Source organism: Triticum dicoccoides, chromosome 1A (genome assembly GCF_002162155.2).
Source record: "Triticum dicoccoides isolate Atlit2015 ecotype Zavitan chromosome 1A, WEW_v2.0, whole genome shotgun sequence".
In the NCBI taxonomy this organism is placed as follows: domain Eukaryota; kingdom Viridiplantae; phylum Streptophyta; class Magnoliopsida; order Poales; family Poaceae; genus Triticum; species Triticum dicoccoides.
In genome coordinates this window covers 268,605,314-268,619,482 of record NC_041380.1, presented here as the reverse complement: position 1 = coordinate 268,619,482, position 14,169 = coordinate 268,605,314, and the positions used below count along the sequence as shown (strand labels likewise).

At 46.4% G+C, this 14,169-nt stretch overlaps 1 long non-coding RNA gene across 8 annotated transcripts; it reads left to right on the top strand.

The window, feature by feature from the left end:
* Positions 1-9,492: 9,492 nt before the first annotated feature.
* LOC119268349 lies at positions 9,493-13,943 on the top strand. Of its 8 annotated transcripts, XR_005133127.1 has the most exons (8): positions 9,494-9,879; positions 9,973-10,054; positions 10,152-10,222; positions 10,906-10,991; positions 11,227-11,325; positions 11,475-11,785; positions 12,390-12,466; positions 13,484-13,943. It is a non-coding gene; the product is annotated as an uncharacterized LOC119268349 (long non-coding RNA). The 8 variants fall into 8 exon arrangements; XR_005133123.1 differs by having other exon boundaries at positions 9,493-10,054; positions 12,370-12,466; XR_005133128.1 differs by having other exon boundaries at positions 9,494-10,027.
* Positions 13,944-14,169: the final 226 nt, after the last annotated feature.

The following is a 14,169-nucleotide window of genomic DNA, read 5'->3' as shown; positions in this document are numbered from 1 at the left end:
ACCTCGCTCTGATACCAATTAAAAGTGCGTTATATCGACTAGAGGGGGGGTGAATAGGCGATTTTTATGAAAGTCTTCAGAACATGGGAGTTTTGAAGACAAAAAATTAAACCTATTACCATGCACCGGAAGGTAGACTACACTAGGCAAACCATAGTCAAGTATTCAATGAAGTGAAAGCACAAAGACTAATAGTAGCTAGGTAGTAAGGATCAGGTAGGAAGATATTGTGAAGCCAAACAGAATACACAGTCACTCAGTGAAGACAAATGATAGACCAAACATACAATGACTTCACAAGGAGGAACAGTAAGTAAAGTGAAGTGAAGATGAAACCAGTGACTCGTTGAAGACAATGATTTGTTGGACCAGTTCCAGTTGCTGTGACAACTGTACGTCTGGTTGGAGCGGCTAGGTATTTAAACCTTAGGACACACAGTCCCGGACACCCAGTCCTCACCGTATTCTCCTTGAGCTAAGGTCACATAGACCTCGCCCAATCACTCTGGTAAGTCTTCAAGGTAGACTGCCAAACCTTCACAGACTTCATTCACTGGCAATCCACAATGTCTCTTGGAAGCTCAGAACGCGACGCCTAACCGGCTGGAGGATGCACAGTCCTCAAGTGTAATAAGTCTTCAGATCACACAGACAAGAAGACTTAAGTGATGCCATTTCTCTCTGGCTCTGGTGGTTAGGGCTTTATCCTCGCAAGGAATTCTCTCTCAAAGGCTTCGAGGTGGGTTGCTCTCAAACGACAAAAGCCGTACTCTCAATCTGAGCAGCCAACCGTTTATGGTTGTAGGGGGTGGGCTATTTATAGCCACTTGGCAACCCGACCTGATTTGTCCGAAATGACCCTGGGTCACTAAGGAACTGACACGTGTCCCAACGGTCAGATTTCAAACTCACACGACAACTTTACTTGGGCTACAAGCAAAGCTGACTTGTCCGACTCTGGACAAGATTCACTCTCATAGTCTTCACTCGAAGACATAGGTTTTTGGTTTAGGCATCACTTCAGTCATTCTAACTGGTTCTCTTGGACCCCACTTAACAGTACGGTGGTTCCTATGACTCAACACAAAAGAAAGAGACCTACGAAAGATCTAAGTCTTCGAGCTCCATAGGCTTCATATCGTGTCTTCTCTTGTCATAGTCTTCAATGAGAATATCTTCATATACCACCTTTGACTTCAATGTCTTCATACATTTTTAGGGGTCATCTCTGGTAGTAAAACCGAATCAATGAGGGAATTCTACCTGTGTTATCCTGTAATTCTCACAAACACATTAGTCCCTCAACTAGGTTTGTCGTCAATACTCCAAAACCAACTAGGGGTGGCACTAGATGCACTTACAGTTCTTCCACCCCGAGCCGAACACCACCGCACCGTGCGCAGCCGCAGCCGAGCCCGACTCGACCCGGCGCCCTACTCGACCCCGTGACCTCCAGGAACACCGCACGCGAGCCAAACCCCAGGGGAACCCTACCGCAACTTTTATGATCTCTCCTGTAGCCACACGCGCTGGTTAGGGTGAGTTGGATCTCGCCACGGAGCTTCAGCAGCCGCCGTCTTCGCCGATGACTGCGCCGACGTATGGACACCCGCGGCCAACCCGCTCTCTCTCTCTCTCTCAAACCTCTACCCAACACCGCACTCGCCTGACACGCTCTTGTGGCCGAAACCGCAGCGGAGTGAGAGGAACGACCCCGCCGACGTCGCCGGAGCACACCGAGTTCACGAGCTCGCTGACGCCAATAGAGGCCGACTCATCGCCGTTGAGCACCACCATCACCTCCACCTCTCGACGCCGCCTCCGACCGTAGCCTCACCTTCGCCGGAGACCCGCCCCCACTGTCGCCCGACCGCCGCCGCCGCTTATTCTGTTTCTGGTGAGCATGCACGCGCAGGGGCTTTTTGACCAATCATCCGCTGCCACATGGCACTTCGCTTCAGGACACGCACAGGAGTTGCTACAAGACCAGGAGTTTTCTGTTTTCTTTTGTTTTATTTTCAGATTTCAACTCTAACTTCAAATTGCTATAACTTTTAGTCTATAACTCCAAATTTGATAATTCTTTTTCCTATGATCCCACAAAGACCAGCACTTCATCAGAGTACCAGAATTTGTTATGTTTGCACTTTTTCAAATTTGAATTTGTTCAAATCCGAACTAAACCTTCCGGAGGCCATAACTCTCAAAGTGTTTGTCGATTTTAAGTGTTTCCTTTTGCGTTGTGATCGTAGTGCAATTTAGATTTTTTGTACATGCTGTTATGCTATTGTTTTTGGATTTTTAAAATGGTTTTCTTGCTGTTGGCTTTATTTTGGCTTTATTTGAGTTTCGATGACTAAATTGTTGATTGTCTGAAACGTGTAGATTGTTCGGAGTGCGACGCGAGCTATTGTTAGGAGTGTGACTTTTTGAACCAGAACCAAGGCAAGTTACATGTTGATCATCCTTTACCTCTTGTTTTCTATGCATGTAGTTATACCACACTATGAATATATGCATGTATAGGAGTACTATATAATTTTGCTATGTTGTTGAGCTATCTTCCCGTCTATTGCAAATCGTGGTAGTTGTAGTTTGCTATGCTTTGTAGACGGGGGTGGTTCGTGTTTTCATTGAGCTTGTGAGGATTATATATATACACTACAAAAAAAAGACACATCCGTGACATGTTGAGCCGAATGAATTTTTTTTGTCATACTTATGACACTTCTATGACGATAATTGTGACAAAACCCGGTATCATCATAGATGTGGTGGGATCCTACTTCTATGACGAAAAATCATGACAGAAAAATGGGCTTTTCATCCTGGGCGGGCCGGAGACGCAACTGCATGACATTCTTTGGGCCGTCCATGACGGAAAAAACCATGGTAGAAGCGAGGGCGAGGAAAATATCGGGGTGTTCCTGGTTACGGTGGGTGGTCGGGGCCGAGCGATGCACGGAGGTTTGCGTGTTTCTCTCGTACACGCACGCGCGTGGGTGCGAGGTGTTGGGCTCTAACTGAACCCGAGCGAGGCGTTCGCCTACTAAACCCGAGCATTGCATTGCAGGCTACGCGTTACTGAACCCGAGCAATCGATCGATGGCTATTAACTGAACCCGATCAAGCGATTCCTTCGCTACTGCTGCTAACTGAAGCCGATCGATGCTGCCTCTGGATGAATAGTGAGCATTGCTGGGGGATTTGGATGAATAGTTCCCGATGTGGGTGGATGAACAGGACCGCGTGGTGTTGCCTCTGGATGAACATGACCCCGATCGATCGAGCCGGTTGGGGCTGGATGAACAGGGCCCCGTGGAGGGCTGGATGAACAGTAGACGGTGGAGGGTTGGATGAACAGGACGACCCCGTGGAGGGCTGGATAAACAGTAGATGGTGGAGGGCTGGATGAACAGTAGCCCGTGGAGGGGTGGTTGAACAGGAGCCCGTGTGGAGAGGGCTGGTTGAACAGTAGCCAGTGGAGTAGCGCGCGGTGGAGGCTGGATGAACAGGAGCCCGTGGATGAACAGTCGCAGGTGGAGGCTGGAAGAGGTCGACGGTGAATGAACAGTAGCTCGTGGAGGCTGGAGGGGGTCGACAGTGGAGATGAACAGTATCCTGTGGAGTCCTGTTTTGCAGTACGCCACACCCCTCCCGATGAACAGTACCCCCGTTTCGACCTAGCACTCCAACACAAGTCTATTTCCTCCGTTTTGCGGTACGCCACACCCCTCCCGATGAACGGGACCCCCGTTTCGACCGTAGGAGGTCTGTTTCCTCCGTTTTGCGGTATGCCAGACCCCTCCCAATGAACAGGATTCCGTTTCGACCATGGCGGTCAAACACAAGGTCATTTCCTCCGTTCTGCAGTACGCCAGGCCTCGTTTCTATCGGCTGTTCCGTCCAAGCCCCCCCGATGAACACGACGACGCATTTCGTTTCGACCCAGCCGGTTGGTTCCCCATGAACACGACGACGATGCTATTTCTCCGTTCCGACCCAGCCATGTACACGAGCTCTGGCCATACGTATGCGCGAGTAGGCCTTCGAGACCCTGCCCGTATGTACGCACGTGGCCGTATTTTCTTTCTTGCACACTGGCCGCTGTATGGACGTGTACATGCTATGTGCGTGCCTCTACTACGACACGTGCGCGCCTCTACATGGACCAGTATGTACGTACACGTTCGCGACCAGAATGACAACTCTACGTACGCTTCGACCAGGTGGGTCCCGACTGTCAGGCACTTCCTTGCATGCGAAGATGTAGCTGGTGGGTCCCAGTATTGAGGGGGCGAATCGTTTTTTTTGCCCGGACGCACTTCCTTGCGTGTGAAGATGTCGCTGGTAGGTCCCAGTAGTTAGGGGGAAACGTTTTTTCACGAAATACGGTTGCCTGTTTGGTGGGTCCTTGCTGTCAGATGGAGGAATCATTATTTTCCGCATAATAAGGAGGCACTTCCTTGCTGCGGCCGTGGACTCAGCTGTCAGCCTCTCCACGTACAGTCCACGTCCGATGGAAGCCGTTCCTTGACCACGTTGACCACGCCGCGCCGAGAGCATCGGGGCGGTGGACAACGACGAGGACTAGAAAGGGGACGATGCGGAGCTGGGGAAGACGCGGCAGTGGATGCCCATGCGTAGAGGAGTATGAGGGTTCACTGGTTCGCTGCAGTGTGAGGCTGCCATCGCCATAGAATAACAGGGGGTGTGGGTGAGTAGAGGGATGGCCTGGCCAGCGGTGGGAGTAGTAGGGGCGGTGAGGCCTCCGCCGCATCACAGCCGGCCACGGGAGGCAGGAGCACGAGGCACGACCGACACTGGTTTGAGCGGCTGGTGCAAGAAGACCAGAGGTTGAAGAAGCACTACGGCTGTTGGATGGACATCATACGGTCACTGGAGCTAGAATCGTGCATATTGACTAAGTTGACAAAGCCCTCCGTCCCCGTCAACTTAGTAGGCCCACAAGTCAGCCTCCCACTATAATGGTCCCAGCTAGCAGGGGGAGTATTCATTTTTTTGTGCGTAATAAGGAGGCACTTCCTTGCGTGCGAAGATATAGCTGGTGGGTCCGAGCTGTCAGCGGTGGTAACGTTTTCTTCGCGAAATACAAAGGCCCTTTCGGTGGGTCCCAGATGTCAGGTGGAGAAATCATTATTTTGCATGTAATAAGGAGGCATTTCCTTGCGTGCGGCCGTGGACCCAGCTGTCAGCCTCTCCACGTACAATCCACTTCAGATGCATGTTGGTCATTGACCACGTTGACCAAGCCGCGCCGAGAGCACCTGGATGGTGGACGACGGCGAGGCCTAGAAAGGGAACGGAGTCAGGGAAGACTCGACAGTTGTTTCCCACGTGAAGGGGAGTACGACTGTACGAGGGTTTACTGGTTCGTCTGCCGTCGTCGGAGAATAACATCAGGTGTGGGTGAGTAGAGGGATGGCTAGGCCAGCGATGGGAGTACGGTAGGGCGGTGAGGCCTGCGCGGCAGCACAGCCGGCCGCGGGGAGGAGGGAGCAGGCAGTCCCGCCGGCGCTTGTTTGAACGACTGGAGCAGGAAGAGCAGAGATTGAAAAAGCACGACGGCCGTTGGATGGACATCCAACAGTCACTACTTGTGTGTCAATCTTTTTTTAGGAAAGCCTCGAATCTGTGGAAAACAACATACAGCCCATCTGTCATTATTCTAATAATTTACATCCCATTTGCTAATTCTTAAGGTTTTTTGGAACCCATATTCTTTTTGTTAGCATTACAGCCCATATTGTGGCCACGGTTAAAAAATTATACGAAATTTTGTATATTTCGGTGCGGTCCGAACTGTTTTTAATCCCAAAATCTCGAGTCACATTCAAATTGATTTTTAAAAATAAATGTATATCAATATAAAATCCAACAAATTGTCCACGCATAAAAATCAATGCAATTTAAAATTTCGAAATGAAAAAAAAATTGAAACTAATTGTCGGTTTGATGTGTTTTAAAAATGTACAACCCATTTCTCATTACTGATAGGCCATTTTCTCGATCAGCCGAATGAAGCTCTCCTCGTCTTGAAAGATTTGCAGCCCAACAGGCCTGACAAAATGACTTACTTGGCAAAACACAAAAAACCAGGCTAGCCATTTTCAGAAAGAAAAAAACTACTGGGCTGGTTTGTGGTAAACATAAAAGAGAAGGTTGTCTAGATAGGCCAGAGTGCCCTGCACAGCCTAGTTGACACCCTGCTTCCGTCTAAAAAATAAATTAGATAAATGTCACTCCAATTATGGCGATTCATAAAAATGCCACTGCAATTTCCAAATTTTAAAAAATGCCACTGCAATTTCCAAATTTTGAAAAATGCCACTGCAATTTTTGCAAACTTTGGAAAACGCCACTGCAATTTGCAAACTTTGAAAAACGCCACTCTAGACTTCGAAAAATGCTACTGGAAATGACATGAAATAGCATTTTTCAAAGTTTGTAAATTGCAGTGGCATTTCTCGGAAACACCAGATTTGGAGTGGCATTTATCAAATTAACCCAAAACAAAAATAATTGGGCGAGCTGCTGGGTCCCTGGTGTCAGCCGCTCATTGTGCAATTCTCTCATTTATTGACTACGTTTACAATGGCATGGGACCCAGATGTCGGAAATTCATTAGGACGAGCCATTTTTTTATTGGCTTGAAATAAGGAGGCACTTACTTTCGTACTGCCATGACCTTGGCGGGTCCTTGCTGTCATCCTCTCCATGTACAATCATCTCCTGATTGTGTACGCGTCAACTTGGTAGGCCCACAAGTCAGCCTCTAAACCCATGGAGGACAAATACAACCCATTTATAAAAAAAATAACAACCCATTTCATACGTTCAAATGGAAATTTCAACATTCAGAGCAAAGTAACAGGTCTGATCCATATATAGAGTACTGAACTTTCACGTTGACAACCATCATAGCTAAGTTAACTATCTACTCCCACTAATACTCTAGTAGCGTACAAGTACTAACTTACTCTTAGCTAACTAGACGATGCCGGTCGCCATCTGCGGTACACGCTAAACGCCGGCACCAGCGACTTGCCAGAGGTGTGATAGGATGCGTTGCTCACGCGTGTTGGCCCTTTCCATGCCAGCGTGGTCCACCGAAGCTTCAGCTTCTAAGCGGGAAACCCACTTGACGAGCTGGTAGTAAAAATTGGCATCGCGAACGCGTGCATGCCCGACAGCCTCCAGGGCTATTCGCCGGGCGCCGGCCTCCACGTAGTCGGCCCAGTTGCGAGTGCTCTGCTCGCGACTCAGAGCGTTGGTGCGCTGCTACTCCATCTCCCGCTGGCAGCGCAAATCGGCAATACGCTGCTCCTCCGCCAGGCGGTCGCGCTCCAACAACTCCTCATAGTCCGCATTGCCATCTAAAGGCCGATAGAATGCCTTCTCCCTCCGTCTGCCTTCCGGTGAAAAACCGAACACTAGTTCCGGCGGTGACCGCCTCTGGTGTCGCCTATCGCGGACGGGCGGGGGCATGGCGGACGTGGCGAGAGCGAGGATAAGTGGCTAGCGACGTCGGGCCGGTGGGGGCTTATGAGGATAGGGCGATTTGGGTGATGGTGCCACCGGAGAAGTTCGGGAAACAATAATTATAGGCGGAAGGTAGGTGAACTAGCGTGTCGCGGGAAACGTGACGGTCATCGCGGTCATTGGAATTCAATGCATAAGTAGGCATGGCTTAGCGCGCCAGCTTGCCGTGGAAAACTAGAAAAAATAAAATTATGACTGTGCCGTCTCTTCCCGTCAGTGGTGCGTCCCGTCCGTGCTGGGTCGCACGCCGGCATGACGGTCAAATGAGTGCACTCGAATCATTCAGATGAGGCACTTCCTCCTTGTCAAAATGATTCCACCACTCATCATCTACCTTGGTTGGTTAGATTTTTGAATTAAGCCCTGCAAATCGGAAAGGAGGTAGTACGTGTGTGATCCATTATTTATTCGTGTAGGATCGAGTAGGTCGTTTTTTGAATTGAGCCCTACAAACCGGAAATGAGGTAGTACGTGCGTGATCCGCTATTTATTCGTGTAGGATCGAGTAGGTCGAATAGTGTACGTGTAGGATCGAGTAGGTCGGATGGTGTACGTGTACGATCGCATTAGCTGATGAACGTTCGCCAGGAGATAAGGCATTTGTGAATGTTTTTCCTGGCAGTTTCTTCAGATTCACATGGCATTTTCTTCAGACTAGTTTGTCAGTTTCTTCAGAGGTAGGCATTTTTATTTAAAAAACTACCACTTCGGATCTTGCGTCGGAACTAAAACTGCCAGGAGCGCATTAGTAAGCTAGCTAGTGATCGATCAGTAACTTGTAAACACTGAGCGAACAGAAATAAGAAACTGTTAGTAACTTGTAAACACTGAGAACATAGAAATAAGGATCATACTATGCACAGCAGTTAGAGCCGATCCGTTCAAAATGTTCACATGAGACTCACAGACCTAGCATTGTAATATGTTCACATTAGTAGCCCAAATTCAAAACCAACTAGTACGTCCTATACATAAGATCAACATGTTAATGCATCTCAATGATTCAGAGATCATATATAAATATGTAGCTCCAAAAGCAAAGATCTAGAAAAAAAATCTGTTCTTCCTACTAACATGGATGCTTCTTTTGGCCAACATTCAGTACAGACTGAAAGACAAATTTGTTTGTGAAGTCTACAATTCCTCTTGCAAACGTAAATGGTTTCACTAACAACTGGAACCATGAGAATGAACCACACATGATGGAGAAACATCTACTGTAATATGATTTGGTTTTCTCTCAATCACACGACGAGACTATTTTCAGAATACAAATTTTAACTTAAGCAAAATGATGCTCATTTAAACAAATAATGAGGTTGGGCAACTCGGCCATCTAGAGCTCCCCCGATTTGATTGCTCGTTCGCCGTTCGATGCGGGTCAACTCGGTCATCGGCGTGCTGCCTCGCGTCGGATCTTCACTGGCTGCTTCACGTCCCGTTTTGACCGGCTGGTGAAAACGCAGGGCTGAATGACCTGTGGGCTCATGGTGAGTGCCTATAGGCTGGGTCAAATGCTTCTGGGTGTTCGCGCGCCTCTCCTCCCGCGCCACGTGCACGCCTCGCGCGCGTCGCTCTTCTCTGCGTTCGCTGCTAGCTCGTGTGGTTGGTTGACTGTTGCAGGTGGGCCTGCATTCTCTCTGGTCCCACCCGTCGGTATCCTGCTGTGGATTGTTTTGTGTGCGCGAAGACGTCAGGCATTGGTACAGAGAGAGACGATGGACTGACAGGACGCACGTCCCACGCACAGCGGGCACGGAGCAGTTGGCCAAACCTGGCGCCCACGATGCGTACCCACCCCTCCGTGCGCATACACATCTGCCCCGCGCACTATGACGGGTAGGCTGCGTTGGCTTTTCGCCCCACATGTCGGTGTGTGGGGTTGATTTCTTTCTGGCTTCGGCGTCAGATACTGGAGAGAGAGAGAGGGGAGAGATAGCGTCGGCGTCTTCTCCCTTTCTTCCGGGCTTTCTGCCCGCTGAGAACGTGCGCGCAGAAAGGATGAAGTTCGAGCCGTGGAGTACTTCGAGCCGTGCGCCCCTTCCCCCGTCCTCCTCCACCTTGCCTGGGCTCCGCCTCCTCCGCCCGCATCCTCCTCTCTCTCTCTTCTGCGCCAACGGCCTCCTCCCTCGTTGCTGGACCCGCCCTGCTTCGCCTCCGCCAGCCTCTTCCTCCTTGCCGTCAACGGCAGCGGTGTGAACGGGAGCAGCGGCCGCGACTAGATGCGATGAGTTGACCGGGCTGGTTCCACGCTGAGGAACGGATCCCCTCGACACCATCCTCTGCGGCGCTACTCTGCTGCATGCGTTCGTCACAGTTAAGTTCTGGTTCCTTACCTGCTCCCCCTCCTCTTGAGCATTATGTTCCTCACAGTATTTAGCCTTGCTACCTTCATATGTTCATGTGCAGGTTTGTGATCTCTTCTGCATTCCGCTTTCCAGGAGTTCTTGCCTTCAACCCTGAGGTGGAATGGCTCTTCCCATACTTGTCTGTAAGCTATTTGATGAAATGCTTGTGTCATACTTTTTCTTCAGTTTTTATTCCTGCTGCTGAGTTTTACTCCTTTGTTGGTTTGTCATTTCTGCCAGCGCGGAGGTGGGGCTCGAAGAAGTATGGCATGGGGCTCGAGGACGGGAGAGGATTGGTCCTGATGCGCTAGGTTTGTCATTTTTGTTAGCATCCGCTTCCTTCGTTGGTTGTCGCTTGTTTGTACATTGTTGTAGTTCAGAGACGCCACCCAATTTGCTAATATAATTGTTCAGTGCTCTCTCACAGCGATTCTTACAAAATTATCATGCATACACTTACTTTAGCTTAAGGGTTCATTTATCATGCACCCTGTTTAAGTAGAATATAACCACTGGGTTATTCAAATGTAGATTCTTTTGTAACTCAAGAGGTTACATTTTAATTGCATGCACTTACTTTAGCTTAAGGGTTCATCTGTACGGGAGCACATCATTGGAGAGAAAGTTCATGATCAAAGGAAATAGGTTTCAGGTACATACTCTGTACTATTAGAAACATATGAGCAAGGTTGTCGCAATGACGTTCTATATCGCAATCTTTTCTAGAAACCGACTTCATAGTTTTCCCATGTGACGTGACTACATGTTCTACTTTCTTATTGTAAACATGCTAATATCTTTCTTCTTATATTATAACAAAATGCTCAGTTCTTTTCATTGAATACAGACCCAACTCTTTCTTTGGGTACATGTATGATTAGTAGTGCTTTCCGTCTGACATTTTTTTATGGCTGGGAGGTTTGACACAAATATCTAATATAATTCTGCTTTTCTTCTCTATGCCTCAAGCTTGCTCTCCTATGTTACAATGCAGGCTCGTGCGCCTGTTTTCCTTTTTTTTCCTTCGATGGGGCCGTTCAGGTGAGATGAAGCAAGCGAGCACCTCCCCGTGTTTTATATGTAAGCAATCACCTCCCCGTGTTGCTTTGTCTGACTATTGTTCGTTTAAACCTTTCTTCTGTATTAGCACTACTGGATAACCATTATTGATCTACCAAAAAGGAAATCATAACCCTATAGGTCATGGAAAATAGATATAATTAGCACATAATCCTGCAAGTTTCACCTAATATGCACATGTCGTTTCAGTTTTCCAAAATATATACCATTGAGAAACTAACTGGATGCAGTGCAGATTCCAGGATATTAACATTTGCAGCCATATGTTGGTTTCAATGGTGACAGATTTTTGTCAATCCCACAGAGATAATTTAATTTGAGACTAGCAAATACAGTTAAGTTTAAACTGTTTCCTTTGATGAAATTCTGATGTTTTTTCAAACAAAGTATGATGAACTTAAGATCCATAATATGAAGCTGTGCCTACTGCATCAGTACAGTTGATGCTTAGGGACTAATTCTTTATATTTCCTGATGTATTAGTTGAGATCGAGGACAGAGCGAGTCGTTGCAGAGGAGAGGGGATACGAGGGTGGGCGGAGGTCAGGCATTGCTAACAGATTTGCGGCGGAGTGGAAGAGGTGACGCCAGCCGGCCGGCGCCTCACCACCGGCTCCTGTTTGGCGGTGGCAAAGAGAAGGGCGCCGAGGATGTGTTGCTCTATGCATGGTTGTCGAAGTACATCATCGTTATGATGTGTATGGTTTCTCTAGCCCTACTGCTCCTGAGCCCAAATCCCATGGTCATGCCCCCACCTCTCCATCGTTGAATGAAGGGAGTCTGGTTGCTAAAAAGTGAGTTTTCTTAATCAGTATGTATGGCCCCTCTGCACATGCCGTTTCTTCGTATTTAAGAGCCCCTCAAGCTTTCTCAGTTTTCTGATAGATATGGAATTTTAATTTGATAGCCCAACAACGGTGGCTACTGATGGAGCTGTCTATTATTTATTGTCAATCTGTAATACTTTTGTCAGCTTCTAGCATGTCGTTGCTCTGCCAGAGTGCAATTTTCTCTACATGGCATACAGCAGTTACCGTTGGTTGATATGTTTGTTGAAGTTTTATTGCAAGTTAAATAGATGTGTAGTGTGGCATACTGATTATTATAATTTGATAATGTCAGGCGCCGATGGCTTTAGATATGTAAATAAAATACCTTTAAGTAAAACTAAGCATTTAATTATTATTCTGTTGTGTTATTGATTTCACCGGTTTTATGTCAGCCGATTAGTTTTGAAGGATTCCACATCAGCTAATTTAGATTATGTTACTAGAGTATTAGAAGAAGTTCCTGATATATGTATTTAGAGCATTTGCTGAGATTTGATGCAAAATATTGATGACCAGGCATTATACTGCGTATAAGCACAATTTTTTAGTTTTTCTTTTGTTGTTGCAGCAGCTTTTCTACAGCAATAGCCAAATAATGTGACATCACACCACTCCATTTTCATAGGCCATAACACATCTTTACATGTAAGTTTGTTCTCTAGATAGTTCTCTTTCCAAGATTTTCATATCATATTTGTCGTGGGATCTGACTGCTTTACCATATTTTCCTGGTGTGGATGATGTTATAGAGTGAGCTACCATCACTTCTCATTACTGACTGTAATCAATATATATGTGTTTATGCCATAAAAGATGGATATTTGTCGAAGCCATTGTCGTATCATGTAATTTTCTTGCAGATCAACTATAATAGTATATAGTTTTGTTCGGATTGTAAAGCGGGAACGATAAAACCCTACAACTCCTGTGTGATTGCCATTTGATTATTTACTTCCTCAAGTAGCATGGATATGGTGCTGCCAGGATATTAAGTATATTCATGAAGTTGTGCAAAGTTTAAAATTGGTTGTGCTATCTTGCATTTGTCAAATGCTCATATGTTGCTGCTAGTCGTGCTTATGCCTAGGATATTAAGTAAGCTTGTGCTATGCTGTGGCTAAATAAAAGCAATGTTCAGACTTATCTTTTGTTTGCTCTACTTAAGTGATGTCGAGAAAATCACTGATATTTCTGTTTTACTTGGCCTAATTTTTTGTTTTCAAATAGTTCTACCTCTCAATTTGATATTTCTATTTGCTTTTGCTTAGTAATATGATGTATTGTTTTCTAGCTCTAGGCCTACTTCTGTTCAAGGTTCAATTGATTGTGTTTCTTAAGGGTGTTTTTTTAGTGGCATCAACACGTCACACTAATTCCATTCTGCATTGTACTGTGAATTTTCCAAGCAACACCATTATGGCAATTTTTTTGTTCCATTTTAAGTTTCACTTGGATGACTAGCCTGCCTGTTCTCACCTCATCATCATGGCCTTTCTTAAGGGTGTTCAGGCATTTTTGCCCTTCTGTAAATTAGTGGCATTAAATTAGTGGTCTTCTATTCGTGTTGCGAACCACAATATGGCATCTCGCCATTCCCCACGATCCATATGTTAACTGTGGATTTATTTAATGATAATACTATATCAATTGCCTTTTCTTCAGGATAAGCCGACACCTAACAAGGATCGGGAGAACAATAGAGATGCTAAGAGGCAACCTTTTGGGTTAAGGATATAAACAACAACAGGGCTTATGAGGCCGAAAAGAGCTCGAGTGGCGCCTTTGGGTTCTTGAAGCCCTGCACGTTCCTGGTGGAGTAGCAGCAAAATAATTTGGAGGCTTTAAAGCTACTGCACTTCATGTAGTTAGGATCAATTCTTTGTTTTGGTTTGAAATATATTGCCCAGCTCCTCCTATTTGATTGATTCATCTGATGATTTTGCCAGGCAAATAAACAAAAGGCATATGTAATGTTACGAGTGACGCCATCCATACTCCCATATGTGGAATTCAAGAAATAGAGAAATGTCATTGTTCTTCTACTAATTGGTTGCTTGGCCAAATGTACTGTAAATGATTTATTATTGTTCAAGGTATAGAGAAATGTTACTATTGTTCTTCATTGTAGTGGATGATATCTATCCCAATTATTGAGATGATGGAAGTACTACTGAGGACTTTTGTCTTTGACTGAATGAAGCTGCCAAGGAAGAAGCGATAAATAGGTGTCGAGGAAGAAGGGATAAATAAGTCGCTTGATTCATGGCCGAACTGGCTGCCATACGACTGCTTTGAAATATACATGTGTCTAAGAGACACATGAATACTCTTTTTCAAAAACACAGAAA